A 17,610-nucleotide genomic window follows, 5' to 3' on the forward strand; every position below is an offset into this window, starting at 1 on the left:
TGCTGTATGCACTGCACAATACCACTCCTCCTGTCCTGTATATACATTGCACAGTACCACTTCTCTTGTCCTGTTGTCAGAGAGGCATCAATATTGGTTAAGTATGTTCAATATTACTATGGCCAAATAAAAATAAATATTGGAAAACCTATTTAATCGATTATCCCAAGTAATCCCCTCTCCCCAAGATAGGGGATAACTATCCAATCGCTGGAAATCCAACTGTTGGGACTCCCATAATCCCAAGAATCGGAGCTCTGTAGAGCACTATGTAAATGGAGCTGTGGCCGATCATACGCACTGTGGCGCCATTCACATGTGGCTCTTCAATTAACTTGTTTTAGGAGAGTGAGGGGCATGACAAAGTAAAGCTAAATTCACTGATCGGGGATAATGAATGTTAGGGTACGTGCATATCATCAGTAATTGCTATGGATTGCACGCAGCGCACTTGCGCTGCGTGCAATCCGCAGCGGCCAGATATTGCATCATAGTGGATGGGATTTGTAGAAATTCCATGTCCACTATGGGTCTCCGTGCACCTGCAGATCATCTGCGGACACGATATGTGGCCCGTCTTTCCAGATTGCAGCATGTCAATTTCTCTTGCGGAGACTAGCGTCTCCGCAAGAGAAATTCTATCAGTGCAATGTATAGGATGGGGTGAATCCGCATGGTTCAATGAACACATGCGGATTCACCTGCGTGCAGCGCTTTTGACGCAGTATAATGTATGCTGCGTTCAAAGCGCTGCCAATACCGACCGTGTGCACATACCCTTATAGTATGTGGGCTGGTGGGGTTTGTGTGGCATGGCTGCTTTTTTGACCTAGTCCAGCCCTAATATAGTCTATGTTTGACTACCACAATGCCCTCCATTTTTAATAGCTGATTTTTATTTTTATTTCTATTTTAACAGTTTTTTTCTTGTGTTTGTAGTTCGCTGACTTGTAGTGTCGATGCGCGTATGCGCGCTTCGCCTTCCTGTGTCCCCGGGCATCCCTTTGGCGTCTCCATGTTGTTCTGCGTATGTTCGGGATCCCCAGCTCTTGCTGCGCTCCCTGACATGCGTGGTGGCAGCTTGATGGCCTGGCAATGATCTGGGCGACGCGGGTGGCGTGGCGCTCATGCGTCGCCCCCTTTAACCCATTGGTGGAAGCGGATCACGTGATCGCAATCACGTGACCGTTACCGTGGATACCTAAAGATCCTGGAAGGTACTACTGTTATCAACTCCCCTTGAGAAAGCTAATGACTTAAAATATCGAAACGTGCGTTGGGGACTTCATCATTTTATTGGTAGCAGACTTGGTTGACATCAGCAATGGGTAAGGTGTCTGGTTCTCTAAACTTTACTATAATCATGTGATGTTTACTTTGCAGACCATTGTGTCATTTTACTCTAGAACCTCACCTATGCCCAGTGGCATGTGATCTTATACTTGGATATATTGAACTCACCAGTGTTTATCTGTCTGTCATTTTTGCACAAACTCTTTTCTATTTATTAATGAATTTTTGTATTGAATAAAATTCATATCTTAACCTTAAAACTCCAAGTAGTTCTCCTTTCTATGCAAGTTGTTGTTCTGGAGTGGTTTATGCCATTCATGTGGGTTTATCTTTTGACCACAACTTGTGGCAGTATCCACATTCATTATGCATTTTGTTATATGTTTATATCTAATGTATATAGGGGTTGTGGGGATCATGACACTGTGTATAAGGAGATATGGGGGCCATTATAGTATATAGAGTCATCGCCGAATGTGTTGGCACCCTTGGAATTGTTCCTGAAAATGAAGTATTTTTCCCAGAAAATTATTGCAATTATTGTTTCACACAAAACCCCAAAAATGGGCAGGACAAAATTGTTGGCACCCTCAATGTCATGGATGTGTCAGAGGTGACAGACAGTCGCCCTGCAGTGGGTTGCAGGAGATCTCTACGTTTGGCATTGCAGACAGATTCTTAGATAAGAGGCTATCTTTAGGACCAAGCTGCTAACTCTCTCTTGCTAATTAGCTCTCTGGCCTGGGTGTATATATATCTAGTGTGTCTGAGAGGGGATCGCCAGCTATATCCATTTCTACTTGTGAAGCTTAGCAGGAGCAGTACTTTGTCCTCTCTGAAGTCAGAGGCCGTGTGCTTATTTGAAGTTCATCTAAAGCTAAGCCATTTCCCCTGTTTTGTCCATCCTTGTTGTCTATAGAGTTTAGTGGAGGTTGATTAGTGCTCATCTCCTTCCATCCCTAGCCATAGCCTTACACCAGGGAGAGTAGGGCGAGGCACGTGTGCGGCGATTGCTGAGGAGGCAATATAGGGACGATAGTTGAGACAGGGTGACACTAGACCAGACTAGGAGGTCTCCACTTCCCTCCTTTCCCTAATGTCTGGGCTCCCTTTCTCTTTTCCCTCTGGGTTGCACTAAGTCTTTCCCACACCTGGCATGACACTCAACTTAATATTTGATTGCACACTCTTTGGAATAAATAACTGCAATCAATCGCTTCCTATAACCATCAACACGCTTCTTACACCTCTCAACTGGAATTTTGGATCACACTTCATTTACAAACTGCTCCGGGTCTCTCATATTTGAAGAGTGCCTCCTCCCAACAGCAATTTTTAAATTTCTCCACAGGTGTTCAAAGGGATTTAGATTCAGACTCATTGCTGGCTACTTCAGAACTCTCCAGCACTTTGTTTCCATCCATTTCTGGGTGCTTCTTGAAGTATATTTGGGGTCATTGTCCTGCTGAAAGACCCCACCTAGGATGCAAACCCAACTTTTTTTTTTTTTTTTTCATATTAAAATTTTAAAGAAATAAACATCAAACAAAGTGAAACTGTAGATGTCCAATGAATTTCACAATAGGTGCATCAATGAGTAAAATTAAACTGGAAAGTGTAACTGAATAATTGACAATAGACATGTAGGAGGGAGATGAATGTGGAGGGGGAGAAGTGGGTAAAGAACACAGAAAAAAGGTAAAGAAGGGAAGGGAAACTCCAAGGTCAAAGGTTTGGACTTGGGGATGCAGCAACACCACAGAATGAATGGCATGGATCATGTAAGAGGATAATTAAAAATAAAATGAGTAATGAAAAAGAGGACACGGACCAATGAAAAACGCAAGGGACAGTGCCTGCACTATTTCAACATATTTCTCTAGAGGGGGAAGAAAGGAAAGCCTCCCAGTGGAACCATTTAGTAGCAGTATTGTTCTTTTCAAGTTGAGTCTGGGTGATGAAAGTTTCCCCATGGTGGGAAAACCCAGCTTTTTGACACTGGGCACTATATTGCGACTCAAAATGCTTGGTAATCTTCAGATTTCATGATACCATGTGCACAGTCAAGGAACCCAGCACCAGAGGCAATAAAACAGCCCCAAAGCATCTTTGAGGCTCCACCATATTTGACTGTAGGTAATGTATTCTTTTCTTTCTAGGCCTCATTCCGTTTTCAGTAAACAGTAGAATGATGTGCTTTACCAAAAAGCTCTATCTTGGTTTCATTTGCCCACAAGATGCTTTTCCAGAAGGTTTTTGGGTTACTCACGAACATTTTGGCAAACTGCAGTCTAGCTTTTTTGTCTCTGTGTCAGCAGTAGGGTCCTCCTGGGTATCCTGCCATAACGCTTCATTTAATTTAAAAGTTGATGGATAGTTCGCGCTGACACTGATGCACCCTGAGTCTGCAGGACAGCTTGAATTTTTTTTGGAATTTAATTGAGGCTGCTTATCCATCATCTGGACTATCCTGCATTGCAACCTTTCATCAATTTTTCTGTGGCATCAATGTCCTGGGGGATTTGCTACAGTGCCTTGGGTTGTAAACTTCTTGGTTATGTTTGGCACCGTGGACAAAAGAACATCAAGATGTTTGGAGATGGACTTGTAACTAGAGATGAGCGTTGTTCTACTCGAACTGTTCGCCAATCTCAAATTCGAGCTGTTTTGGGCGGTGTTCGAGCCGGTCGGCGAACACGAACAATTTGAGAAAAATTCGGCTGTTCGAGGTTATGTTCGATAACTGTTCGTGCACCAAAATCATAACTGGATTTTTTCTCAGTAATGATGAAAATTAATGTTAATACGCAGTTTGAGTGTACAGCGGGGCGGGGGGAGGGGCAGGGGATGGATCTCTGCAGGAACAATGAAGATCTCCATTTTTTTTTCTCTTTCCCACATTTGCAGTGGGGAGGTGCAATCTGTCAGCCTATCAGCAGCGCACACACGGAGCGAAGTGCTTTTTTTCACACAAGCAAGGGCATGTGTGATTGGCAGTGTATGTCACATGTCCTTGCCCTATAAGACCAAGCCATTTTCTCCGTCGCCACCATTTTCTCACTGCTGCAGCTGCGTGTTAGACGGCACCGCTGTTGCTGTGTGCGCTATACCTTGTTAATTTCAAGCCAATTTTCGCACAAATATACAGATAGCTTGGGAGTAGGGAATAGTTGTGATTGCAGTCCTTTTAAGGACTAGGTTACAGCATTTCCTACGACTTTTATCAGGCAGGTCTGTGCTCTTAAATAGATAGATTGTGGGAGTAAAGACTAATTGTAATTGGAGTCCTTTTCAGGACTAGGTTACATCAGTTCCTATCAGTTTTTGCCAGGCAGGTCTGTGCCAGTGCTGTGCAAGTTTTTTTCACAGCATTTGGCTGAATCTAGCAAAGCTAATCCTTTTTGGCCTATTGCAGAGTGTGTTAGTCAGTGGAGTAGCCTATCTGTGTTGCAAGATATACCACCTGTGTATAGAATACCAATTTTTTTACTGCACCTAGTGAAGTAAAATCTTTTGGGCATAGCATCATTCTATTAGTCCATCTATACTGACCTCCATCAGGTTGCAAACTGAATATAATTTTTTTCTGCATCTAGCTCTGAAAAAATATTTGGGCTTCTAGCAGTGTGTGGGACTTGGTCTATTAGTCCATCTATACTGACCTCCATCAGGTTGCAAATTAAAAATAATTTTTTTCTTCATTTAGCTCTGAAAAAATATTTGGGCTTCTAGCAGTGTGTGGGACTTGTTCTATTAGTCCTTCTATACTGACCTCCAGCAGGTTGCAAATTGAATATAATTTTTTTCTGCATCTAGCTCTGAAAAAATATTTGGGCTTCTAGCGGTGTGTGGGACTTGGTCTATTAGTCCACCTATACTGACCTCCATCAGGTTGCAAATTAAAAATAATTTTTTTCTGCATCTAGCTCTGAAAAAATATTTGGGCTTCTAGCAGTGTGTGGGACTTGGTCTATTAGTCCATCTATACTGACCTCCATCAGGTTGCAAATTAAAAATAATTTTTTTCTTCATTTATCTCTGAAAAAATATTTGGGCTTCTAGCAGCGTGTGGGACTTGTTCTATTAGTCCATCTATACTGACCTCCATCAGGTTGCAAATTAAAAATAATTTTTTTCTGCATCTAGCTCTGAAAAAATATTTGGGCTTCTAGCAGTGTGTGGGACTTGGTCTATTAGTCCATCTATACTGACCTCCATCAGGTTGCAAATTAAAAATAATTTTTTTCTGCATCTAGCTCTGAAAAAATATTTGGGCTTCTAGCAGTGTGTGGGACTTGGTCTATTAGTCCATCTATACTGACCTCCATCAGGTTGCAAATTGAATAAAAAAATTTTCTGCATCTAGCTCTGAAAAAATATTTGGGCTTCTAGCGGTGTGTGGGACTTGGTCTATTAGTCCATCTATACTGACCTCCATCAGGTTGCAAATTAAAAATAATTTTTTTCTGCATCTAGCTCTGAAAAAATATTTGGGCTTCTAGCAGTGTGTGGGACTTGGTCTATTAGTCCATCTATACTGACCTCCATCAGGTTGCAAATTAAAAATAATTTTTTTCTTCATTTAGCTCTGAAAAAATATTTGGGCTTCTAGCAGTGTGTGGGACTTGTTCTATTAGTCCTTCTATACTGACGTCCAGCAGGTTGCAAATTGAATATAATTTTTTTCTGCATCTAGCTCTGAAAAAATATTTGGGCTTCTAGCAGTGTGTGGGACTTGGTCTATTAGTCCATCTATACTGACCTCCATCAGGTTGCAAATTAAAAATAATTTTTTTCTTCATTTATCTCTGAAAAAATATTTGGGCTTCTAGCAGCGTGTGGGACTTGTTCTATTAGTCCATCTATACTGACCTCCATCAGGTTGCAAATTAAAAATAATTTTTTTCTGCATCTAGCTCTGAAAAAATATTTGGGCTTCTAGCAGTGTGTGGGACTTGGTCTATTAGTCCATCTATACTGACCTCCATCAGGTTGCAAATTAAAAATAATTTTTTTCTGCATCTAGCTCTGAAAAAATATTTGGGCTTCTAGCAGTGTGTGGGACTTGGTCTATTAGTCCATCTATACTGACCTCCATCGGGTTGCAAATTGAATAAAAAAATTTTCTGCATCTAGCTCTGAAAAAATATTTGGGCTTCTAGCGGTGTGTGGGACTTGGTCTATTAGTCCATCTATACTGACCTCCATCAGGTTGCAAATTAAAAATAATTTTTTTCTGCATCTAGCTCTGAAAAAATATTTGGGCTTCTAGCAGTGTGTGGGACTTGGTCTATTAGTCCATCTATACTGACCTCCATCAGGTTGCAAATTAAAAATAATTTTTTTCTTCATTTAGCTCTGAAAAAATATTTGGGCTTCTAGCAGTGTGTGGGACTTGTTCTATTAGTCCTTCTATACTGACGTCCAGCAGGTTGCAAATTGAATATAATTTTTTTCTGCATCTAGCTCTGAAAAAATATTTGGGCTTCTAGCGGTGTGTGGGATTTGGTCTATTAGTCCATCTATACTGACCTCCATCAGGTTGCAAATTAAAAATAATTTTTTTCTGCATCTAGCTCTGAAAAAATATTTGGGCTTCTAGCAGTGTGTGGGACTTGGTCTATTAGTCCATCTATACTGACCTCCATCAGGTTGCAAATTAAAAATAATTTTTTTCTGCATCTAGCTCTGAAAAAATATTTGGGCTTCTAGCAGTGTGTGGGACTTGGTCTATTAGTCTATCTATACTGACCTCCATCAGGTTGGAAATTAAAAATAATTTTTTTCTTCATTTAGCTCTGAAAAAATATTTGGGCTTGTAGCAGTGTGTGGGACTTGTTCTATTAGTCCTTCTATACTGACCTCCAGCAGGTTGCAAATTGAATATAATCTTTTTCTGCATCTAGCTCTGAAAAAATATTTGGGCTTCTAGCGGTGTGTGGGACTTGGTCTATTAGTCCATCTATACTGACCTCCATCAGGTTGCAAATTAAAAATATTTTTTTTCTGCATCTAGCTCTGAAAAAATATTTGGGCTTCTAGCGGTGTGTGGGACTTGGTCTATTAGTCCATCTATACTGACCTCCATCAGGTTGCAAATTAAAAATAATTTTTTTCTGCATATAGCTCTGAAAAAATATTTGGGCTTCTAGCAGTGTGTGGGACTTGGTCTATTAGTCCATCTATACTGACCTCCATCAGGTTGCAAATTGAATAAAAAAAATTTCTGCATCTAGCTCTGAAAAAATATTTGGGCTTCTAGCGGTGTGTGGGACTTGGTCTATTAGTCCATCTATACTGACCTCCATCAGGTTGCAAATTAAAAATAATTTTTTTCTGCATCTAACCCAGCCAATAGTTTTGGCCTAATACCACAGTTTGGCCACTCAGCTCTGCTCGGTTACCATCCATTGTTTTTTTGTGCAAACAACTCCAGAGTTGTGAATTAGTTAACCACCAAAATGAGTGGAAAAAGGCCTGCTGCTGGTGGAAAGGGGAATAGGCGTGTTGGGAAGGGGAAAAAAGGTTGTGTCCGTGGGGTAGGTGCAGAAGAAAGACCATCTTCCAGCCAAACTAAAATGTCTACTTCTTTTAGCGGACAATGTGATAAGATCCCTTTCTTACGGCCACGCCAATCGCTACAAATTCCAGATGAGGCACAAAAACAGCAGGTGCTTCAACGGATATCAAGTGCTCCTTTAAGTGGGCTCTCCTCCACATCAACTTCAACATCACAAATACTCCAGTCCTCAAAGGTGTCACCCAAATCGCACTTGCTTCCTCACAGCTCCCAAATCTCCAGCTGCCCGTCTGAGTATGAGGTAGAACAGATGGTTGAGTCTGCAGAGCTGTTTACTCATACTATAGCCTGGGAATCAGAGGTCGACTCCAGCGCTTCTGTGAATCCAGACGAGGAAATGATCTGCACTGATGCCCAGAATCTTTATGAGTCGGATCCAGGACCAGACGCAGAAGGTTCTGACCATAATGTAGACCCTCATTCCCAAACTGTAACTCCTGTTGGTGGAGACAATGAGGAAGACGATGATAAGACTCAAATACCTGATTGGAGCGACAACTTTAGTTTTTTGTCAGGGCAGGAACAGGTTGGCTCTGAGGACGACGGGTGTGATAACGCACAGGGTGATGATGATGAGGTCGGAGATCCCACTTACTGTCAACCCACAGTCAGCCAAGAGATGAGGTCAGCAGAGGAGGTGGAGGAAGATGCTAGTGACGACGAGGTCAGGTTGCGCCTTCCTGGACAGAGACGTAGTACTGGAAGCACGTCAACAACTGCATCCTCAAACACAACTCTGCCTCTCACCACAAGTCGTGGTGGCTCTTCAGGTCGCATGGGTGCTAAGCCTTGCATAGCCTGGGCATTTTTTCAGATCGATAAAGATGACCCAACTCGTGTTATCTGTAACATTTGTCAGCAAAAGCTAAGTAGAGGCCAAAAAATACATAGTTTGAGTACTTCATGCATGAACCGGCACATGGACATGAAGCATAAGTTGCAGTGGGAAGCTCAGTGTGCTACAATGCGGTCTAGCCGGCCGGGCCAACCACCGTCTGCCATATCTTGTGCATCCGCGGCCTCTTCATCCTCTGTGACTGGGGGGACAGCAGTCACACCTGTTTTGGGGCGCAGACCTGCCACCTCTTTACCCGCAACAGCCAGCGTGATTGGCAGGTCATCATTTTCTTTGGAGGTGGTAACACCAGCTGGTCTTGAGCGCTGTCCGACATCGATAGCACCACCTTTGGATCAAGGCAACCTAACATGTCCGCCTGCATCTTCCTCACAGACCGGCAGTTTGCCGGGGACACCCTTATCAACCCCGTCTAAGCACAATAGCCAGCCCTCGGTCCCTCAGATGTGGACAAGTAAAAGACCATTTCCTCCTAGCCATGAGAAAGCTAAGAGGTTGAATTTCACCATCTGCAAGCTCTTGGCTACAGAAATGCTGCCTTTCCGCCTGGTGGACACAGAGGATTTTCGAGACCTTATGTCCGTCGCAGTGCCCCAGTACCAGATGCCCAGTCGGCACTACTTCTCAAAGAAAGGTGTGCCTGCGCTCCACCAGCATGTCGCACACAACATCACCGCTTCTTTGAGAAACTCTGTGTGTGACAGGGTGCATTTCACCACAGACACTTGGACGAGTAGGCATGGACAGGGGCGTTACATGTCGCTGATTGGGCACTGGGTAACTATGGTGACAGCAGGACAAGGGGCTGCTGTCCAAGTCTTGCCGTCCCCACGAGTTGTGCGTCAATCCTCTTTATGTCATTTTTCCTCCACTGCTTCTGCCTCCTCAACCTCCTCTCGGTCTTCCACCTGCACCCAAAGCCTGTCTGGTCATGCCACAAGCTTTCTAACTGCGCAGAAGGGATCCTGCACACCTCCTTACTATGCTGGCAGTAGGGCTCAACGTCATCAGGCGGTTTTTACATTGAAATGTCTGGGAAATGTGAGTCACACAGCTGAGGAGTTGTGGTCAGCTCTGGAGAACCAATTTCATGAATGGTTGTCTCCACTGGACCTGAAACCAGGGAAGGCCGTGTGCGACAATGCTGCAAACCTGGGTGCGGCCCTTCGCCGGGGCAATGTCACACACGTGCCTTGTATGGCTCACGTGTTGAACCTGGTTGTCCAGCAATTTTTAGCCCACTATCCCAGACTAGATGGCCTTCTGCAGAGGGCACGGTCGCTGTGTGCTCACTTCCGCCGTTCGCATCCCGCAGCTCAGCGACTTACATCTCTACAGAAGTCGTTGGGCCTGCCACTTCACCGGCTAAAATGCGATGTGCCTACCCAGTGGAATTCAACTCTGCACATGTTGCAGCGACTGTGGCAGCACCGACAAGCCCTGGTGCAATACGTTCTGACGTATAGCCTGGGCCAACGAGATTCAGAGGTGGGGCAAATCACGCTGGAGGAGTGGTCTCAGATCAGGGACCTATGCACCCTTCTGCACAGTTTTGAAATGGCGACGAAGATGTTTAGTGCTGACGATGCCATTATCAGCATGACTATTCCGGTGATTTACATGCTGGAGCACATGTTAAACAGAATTCGGAGTCAGGTGGTGGCACAAGAGGAGGTGGAGGAAGTAGAGGAGGAGGAGTTGTATGCGGAAGGGCTAACATCTGCAAGGTCCAGACGGTCGGCAGCACCAAGGCGGCAGGCATGTGAGGGTGGGGGAGATGGTTTTACCAGGGCGCATGGTAGCAGCCAAACTAGTGAGGAAGGTGCAGGAGCCCAGGAAGAAGTGGAGGACGAACTGATGGAAGACTCATCAGATGAGGGAGACCTTGATCACATTTCTGTTGTGCGAGGTTGGGGGGAGAGGACAGAGGAAGGAAGCATGATTGTTACCTCGCCACCAACACAACAGGGACTTGGTGCTCCTGGATGCGCAACACACATGAGTGCCTTCTTGCTGCACTACCTGCAACATGACCCTCGAATTGTGAGAATTAGAAATAATCCTGACTACTGGGTTGCCACACTGTTAGATCCCCGGTACAAAAGTAAATTTGCAGAAATTATTCCTGCCATAGAAAGGGATGCACGCATGCAGGAGTATCAGCAGAGACTGTTGCAGAATCTTACATGTGCTTTTCCACAAAATACCAGTGGTGCACGTAGTGAATCTCACAGTTCCAACTTGCCAACCGTGGGACCGTCAAGTGTTCAGCACTCAAACCATAACAGAACCACAGTATCTGCTGGTAACATCAATTTTGCAGAATCATTTCACCACTTTTTTAGCCCATCCTTTGCAAGGCCACAGGAGACAAGAAGTCTGACACATAGTCAACGCCTAGAGACGATGGTACAGGAGTATCTCCAAGTAAACATTGAAGCCACGACTGTGTCACTGGTCCCTTGCTCTTTTTGGGCTTCCAATCTGGATAAATGGCCGGAGCTAGCCACTTACGCCTTGGAGATCTTGTCATGCCCCGCAGCCAGCGTTCTGTCTGAACGTGTGTTCAGCGCTGCTGGTGGTGTGCTGACAAATAAGCGCACGCGGCTCTCCACTGATAATGTAGACAGACTCACGTTCATAAAGATGAACAAATCATGGATCCGAAACGACTTTTCTACCCCTGTGTCATCCTGGGGAGAGTAAAAGCTTGATGATTGGTTAAAATCACCCTACCAACCGTTTTAAGCTTTCAAATTACTAATCATGTTTATCTGTATCTTGACTGGAAAATAATTTGGGCTTTGTAGCAGTGTGCAGCACTGATCCTATTAGGCCATCTATAATAAGCTTCACCAGATTTAAAATTAAAAATAATTTTTAGCTGCATCTAGCCCGGAAAATAATTTTGGGGCTCCGAGATGCGCAAGACACATAAGTGCCTTCTTGCTGCACTACCTGCAGCATGACCCTCATATTGTCAGAATTCGAAGTAATCATGACTACTGGGTTGCCACACTCTTAGATCCCCCAAACTTTTCGATCAACCTTTTCATTTTAATAAAGACCAAAAAAATGGTCATTTTTGAAATTATAAGCATTAGCAGGTTGTTAGAAACTGAAATCAAACAGTTTTCAACTCAAAACTTTATTCTAGGTGATGTTACATTTTCACATAGGACCCCTTGTTCGAAAGGAGCTTCTGAACTCTCTCGTCCATTGAATTTGTCAGGTTTTGGATGGTTTCTGCTTCAATTGTTTTGCATGAGGACAGAATACCCTCCCAGAGCTGTTGCTTAGATGTGAACTGCCTCCCGCCATCATAGACACTCCTTTTAATGATGCTCCAAAGGTTCTGAATGGGGTAGAGGTCAGGGGAGCATGGGGGTCACACCATAAGTTTGTCCCCTTTTATGCCCATATCAGCCAGAGATGCAGATGTTTTATGTGCAGCATGAGATGGTGCATTATCATGCAGAAAAATGATCTTGCTGTGAAATACACGGTTCTTCTTCTTGAACCATGGCAGGAAGTGCTGTTTGAGAAAATCCACATACATTATGGAGTTCATCTTTAGCGCCTTCAGGGATCCTAAAGGGGCCGACAATCTCTCTCCCCATGATTCCAGCCCAAAACATTACTCCACCTCCTCCTTGTTGGCGCTGTAGCCGTGTTTGCGTGGGGTGTCCATCAACCAGCCATCCTCCACTCCATTCATCTGGACCATCGAGCGCTGCACGGCACTCATCCGTGAACAAAACAGTTTTGAAATCAGTCTTCATGTAATGTTTGGCCCACTGGAGCCGTTTCTGCTTGTGTGAAGTGGATAGAGGAGGTCGACAGGATGGCGTATGCACAGCTGCAAACCTCTGAAGGACCCTGCATCTTGTTGTTCGGGGGACGTTGGAGGCACAAGCAGCTTCAAAAACTTGTCTGCTGCTATGACAAGGCTTTTTTGCCGCTGCTCTTTCAACCTGACGTAATTGCCTGTAGGAAAGAGTCCTCAATTTGCCCTTATCAGCACGCACACGTGTGTACTGTGAATCAGCTACATACTTCTTGATTGCCAAGACACTTCATCCTGATCATCGCACAATGTTGATTGTAGTCATGCCTTGACCTAAACACTCCACAATTTGTTGCTTCTCAGCAGCCGACACATCCTTTTTCTTTCCCATTTTGGCAGAAAATGTAGGCTGCTTAATAATGTGAGAGAGCCTTCTTAAGTAGTCTTGCCTTTCATTGGACACACCTGCCAAACTAATTAGCACAGGTGTCTGCAATTGCTTACAGTGATATAAAGAGCCCTGACACACATCACCATCAATGAGTTTAACTGACAAACAAACAAATTCTTCCCTTATCACTCCTAAACACTTTTTGCATAATAATTTGGAACGCGGTGTACATGTGCTTTTCCACAAAACACCAGTGGTTCACGTAGTGAATCTTACAGTTCTAACTTGCCAACCGTGGTCTGTATGGAATTGTTCAATAAAGGGCCCAAAATTAAGATAACATAGATGGGAGAGGTCTCTATGAATAGGAATTCCTAAGTATTTGATACCCTGTGAGGGCCAGGCAAAGGGAAAGTTGGACTGGATGGAATCCTATATGGATTTAGGGAGGGAGACATCGAGGGCCTCAGACTTCACTGCATTGATTTTAAAATTTTACCATGTAACAAAGTGATCTATTTCAGCCATAACAGCAGGGATGGATATATGTGATTGAGTGATATATACTAGGACATCATCAGCAAATAGAGAGCACTTGTACTCGGTGCCTCCCACCTCAATCCACCTAATATTGGGGTTATGGCGAATTGATGAGAGCAGGTGCTCCGTCACTAGGATGTATAAGAGAGGGGACAGAGGACATCCCTGCCTTGTCCCATTGGTGATTGTGAAAGGTGATGAAAATGTTCTGACGCACCCCCTGGGCCTTGGGACACCCGGAGCCGGACCCTTTTTGGTGGATGCTGGTGGTTGTAGTCTTCGTGGCGGTGATCCGGTTCCGTGGCTCAGGGCGGTCAAACCAGTGGCGGAACTATTTATGTGGTTTTGATGTTTAAATGTCTGACTACGCCACCCGTGGATTGCGGTCAGAGTGAACCGCCGCTACAGGGCAGACCGCTAAGGCTGGTGTTGTGGGTGCAGCAGAGCGTAGCATAACTCCCCACGGGAGGAGTATAGCCTCAGGGCAGTGTATGCGGAGGATGGGGGTGATGGTGCAGGGCAGCAGCAGTAACGACACGGAGTCAGTGATGCAGTTCAGGGCCTTTACTCACAGTTCTTATTATCCAGACCACGTCTGCAGGTAACGGCTGCCCACGTCGTACTGTGCTCACCAGGTGAGGGGCTCAGACAACTCCCAGATAACTTTGGAGCGCTTCACAGGACCCCCTTTGTGTGTCCTTTGTCTGGCCTTTCTTACCAACACTTCTGTCCGGCTGCCTCGGGCCTCCTCTTGGTAAACTTGGGGCCAGTTTCCCTGACCCTATGTGGTGCCTTCCTAGCGGGTGGAGCAAGGGGCTGCGCCACATAAAATGTCAGAGCCTCCGGTTTCTAGCTGAGGGTCGTTTCCTGCCTCCACTAGTTCGGGGACCGGTCTCCCCCTTTGGCCTGACCCCTCCACGCAGGTGGATTCGGGCGTGCGGTGGCGACTCGCCCGTCCGCACCCCTGGGATCCCTTCATTCCTCGTTCCTGGAGCCTTCTCCGCTCCTCTTCCTTCCTTCTCCCTCTTGCAGGCCTAGGCCTCTGTTACTAGGCCCGCCTCCGGAGCAGAGCTCATGCAGAGCCCCTGCTCCCTGCCACTTCTGCTCAGACTTCTCTGCACTGAACTAAGATGGTGCCCACCTTTTATACTCCCTTCTCAATGCACCCAGGAACTGCTTCCTCCCTGCTCCTGCACTGCAGGGTTCCCCTTCCTCAGTGTTCCCTCCCCCCACTCCAGCCAGGGACAGGGACTGTCGTGCCCATCTCAGGGGCATATTGGTCGCCCTGCCCCACGGCAATGTGGTGTAATGCATGCAGGTGTCGGGTCCTGATCCACACTCCATCCTTATCTGAGAGTGAGATATCACACCTCTGGGTGAGGTGCAATACGTCTGTAGCAACCGAGCCCTCGGTGCTACAGTTCCATTTATCTTCAGCCTAGGTGACGTATTGTGATACAGGGCCGTGATTTTGGCTATAAAAGGGTCCCCTAGACCCCTACCCCAAGCTTTTTAAGAGAATCATATATGGCGTGCCAGGAGACTCTATGGAATGCTTTCTCAGCATCCAACGAGAGTATCTACTTACAAATTTTTAACTGCATCTAGCCCAGGAAATACTTTGTGCCTAGTAGCAGTGTCTGCTAGTCAGCGGATTATCCCGGCTGTTAAGCAAGCTACACCACCTGTAGTTTGGACACTAAATTTTTTCAAAGGAAATGCTTCGGGACCACGGGATACTTAGTGAAGAGCATCAGGAGGCACCCCAAGGCATAGGGGCTGGGACTGGCACTAGGATGCCTTGCGGTGGACAGCCGAGCTCGATCCTTATAAAAGCTTTTTAACTGCAGCAGCTTTAGTGGACGCTACTGGAGCTGGAATTACGCGGCTGCTGGCATGAGACTTGCCCTCCAATAGATCCTTGTAAATGGATTTAAAGTGTATTCATTCAAATTAGAGGGACAATTTAAATTAAAAAGCTTAGAGCTGCCTCCACCACAGGGGGGCTCTCTCGACCCACCAGCGGACAGGCACCAGTATTGGGAGAGGGGGGCTGGCCGTCAGGGTTCACCGCGGCTCTGGCACAAACCCGGCGACATGGAGGTGGCACGGGCAGGAGCGGACTGGCCGTCTCGGCTTCTCACTTTTTGGATTTTAGAAGGGCATGACATGCCTATATCTGTGTCTCCCCCTCCTTTTACTCCTCCACCTCTTTTCTTTTCGCATGACTATATGTACTTGTCACTTTTCCATGTGTTAGTTGTGTCTTCTGAGCAGTTTGTCAGCTTTTGGACACCTTTGAAGGTGTTTTCTATGTGTTTCTATGTGTTTTTGTTTGCCTGCCATTGGTTTTAACGGTGTTCGAAGGTGTTCGACGAACAGTTCGACGAACAGTTCGGCGAACACACAGGTGTTCGACGAACCGAACCGAACTCGAACACTACGGGGGTGGCTCAACACTACTTGTAACCTTGAGATTGTTGATATTGTTGAACAATTTTGGTTCTCAAGTCCTCAAACAGTTCTCTTCTCCTCTTTCTGTTCTCCATGCTTAGTGTGGCACACACAGACACACAATGCAAAGATTGAGTCAACTTCTCAACTTTTCCCCTTTTTATCTGGTTTCAGGTGTGATTTTCATATTGTCCACACCTGTCACTTGCCACAGGTGAGTTTAAACAAGCATCACATGGTTGAACAATGTTGTTTACACACAATTTTGGAAAGGTGGCAACAATTTTGGCAGGCCCATTTTTGGGGTTTTGTCTGAAATTATGTCCAATTGACCTTTTTTTTCTGTTTTTTTTGTGTTGTTCCAATACACACAAAGGAAATAAACATGTGCATAACAAAACATGTGTAATTACAATAATTTTCAGGGAGAAATACTTCATTTTCTGCAACAATTTCAAGCGTGCCAACACTTGCAGCCATGACTGTATAAGGAACTGTGGGAGACAATGATACTATATACAAGGGGCTGTGGAAGAAATCATACTGTTTATATGAAGATGTGGGGACAAAATATTGTGTATAGAGACACGTGGCAACATTATAGTATAAATAGGGAGCTGTGGGGAATGTCATACTGCGTATAGGGAGATGTGGGCACATCATATTGTGATGTGGGGACATTATTACTATGAAGGAACAGAGGGAAGATTATTACTATGCTGGGGGACAGAGGTACACTTTTATTGTGTGGGGCACAAAAAACAAGGCTATAATTACTGTGCAGTGATGTGTTATGGATGGAAAAATTGATCTTGGCAGTCAGTGCTGAAAGGAAAAGAAAAGTGAAAATGAATTACTACAAACAGCAAGCACATCGCTGGTGAGAACCTGTGCATATATGGTCTGAAGAGCGCTGGTGTAAAGCTGATATTACCATTATATGGTCACTGTATGGTAGTAATATCAGTGATAATAATATGTATGATGGCAAATATCAGTCTTAACACAGTGGTTTTGGTGATCAGTATGGTTGCATTAGTTCTACTGCATATGCTGGTAATATTTAGCTATGGCTTGGTGGCATTTATCTGTTATATTGCAATATTATTATTATTATATCTTATATAGTGATATTATTGAAAATATAGATCTTGTATAAAATCTTGATTTTCTCCAGGCAAAGTAATATTAATAATAGAGACCCCAATCTGGGGAAAGGGATAGAGACAGCATGGGCCTTTGTGCTTTCAACTGCTAGGGCTGAATTTCAGTCCCAGTCCGTCTCTGAGAGGAACACTGGCCAATGAGCGCTCGCATTAATTCGGCATGGAGAAAACCGGCTTTCCTAAAGCCTCCACTGAGTGCCATGACCTCAGCATATTCACGACAATGGCAATACAGTGCCAGAGCACAGAGCAGGCAAAACAGGGTGTATTAGAACTGTGAGTACAATGGGCAGGAGATAGGAAAAATAATAAAGCCTGAAACACTGGTCAAGCAATAGTTATGGTCTTTTAGTGCTTCTAAGGTTATGTAATCCTAATTTTTACCTCATTCACTTGCCTCTGTGCCATTCATTATGCGTTACACTCATCCATTTTTTTTATCCTTTATAATTCAATTTTATACACTTTTATTACACTTCATCAAGTGTGCCTAATTATCCTCTGTACCCCAGCACACTGCTCTGTTACAGTTTGCCAGTTTTC

The 17,610-nt window shown here is 44.7% G+C and overlaps 1 protein-coding gene across 2 annotated transcripts in view; it reads right to left on the reverse strand.

Moving 5' to 3' along the window:
* Window positions 1–17,610, reverse strand: part of LOC141271325 (pituitary homeobox 3) — a 192,952-nt gene that overhangs the window by 58,913 nt on the left and 116,429 nt on the right. The gene's annotated exons all lie outside the window — the stretch shown is intronic.

This window comes from Phyllobates terribilis, unplaced genomic scaffold, assembly GCF_046119375.1.
Source record: "Phyllobates terribilis strain yellow unplaced genomic scaffold, ASM4611937v1 Scaffold_5__5_contigs__length_657084704, whole genome shotgun sequence".
NCBI classification, from domain to species: domain Eukaryota; kingdom Metazoa; phylum Chordata; class Amphibia; order Anura; family Dendrobatidae; genus Phyllobates; species Phyllobates terribilis.